The sequence below is a fragment of the Octopus bimaculoides genome, chromosome 26, assembly GCF_001194135.2.
Source record: "Octopus bimaculoides isolate UCB-OBI-ISO-001 chromosome 26, ASM119413v2, whole genome shotgun sequence".
Classification (NCBI taxonomy): domain Eukaryota; kingdom Metazoa; phylum Mollusca; class Cephalopoda; order Octopoda; family Octopodidae; genus Octopus; species Octopus bimaculoides.
The window spans coordinates 2904687-2905444 of NC_069006.1; the positions used below are offsets into that span (position 1 = coordinate 2904687).

The 758-nt window shown below is 23.7% G+C and overlaps 1 protein-coding gene across 1 annotated transcript in view; it reads right to left on the bottom strand.

Annotated features, from left to right (window-relative positions):
• Window positions 1-758, bottom strand: part of LOC106875530 (lithocholate 6-beta-hydroxylase) — a 43832-nt gene that overhangs the window by 41741 nt on the left and 1333 nt on the right. The gene's annotated exons all lie outside the window — the stretch shown is intronic.

A 758-nucleotide genomic window follows, 5' to 3' on the forward strand; every position in this document is an offset into this window, starting at 1 on the left:
TATATATATATATATATATATATATGTATATATATATATATATACATGCATTTATTATGTATCTATGTATATACATATAAATGAAACCAAAGGGAAAAAACACTTCCTTCAAAGGGATAAAAACATCGAATTTTCAAAGGTGCTTCGGTTGAATAGCACAAATAAAAGGGTCTAATTACGAAATACAAATATTAAAGGAAATAGAGAAATACAATTGATATACTAAAAAATTATTTACATTATAATATAATATACAATAAACAGATATAATATAAAACAACATAACGTAAGAAATAATTAAAACAAATGGAAATCCAACAATTTGTTTCGACTCATCCACTAGTGAATTCATAAAAATTCACATGTATGCATATGTGTCTCCTCGGAGTTCAATTTGTTCCAAAGAAATGAACAAAAATTCCATGCAAGGACGGCTAAATTATAACAGTGACAGATTTCAGTCACTTTTATAATCTAGCAGTGCTTGCATAAAATTTTAGTCTGTGTTTTGAACAAATATCACCCCGAGGACACTCATAGACATAGTGGATATGAGTCGAAACAAATCATTGGATTTATATTTGTTTGAATTATTTTTTAAGTTATATTATATCTGTTTATAGTATTTTATATCATATTATAGTCTAAGTAACTATTCAAAATGTTAATTGTATTCCTCGGTATTTCCTTTAAAATGTGTATTTATACATATATGTATATATATATATATATATATATATATATATATATATATATAT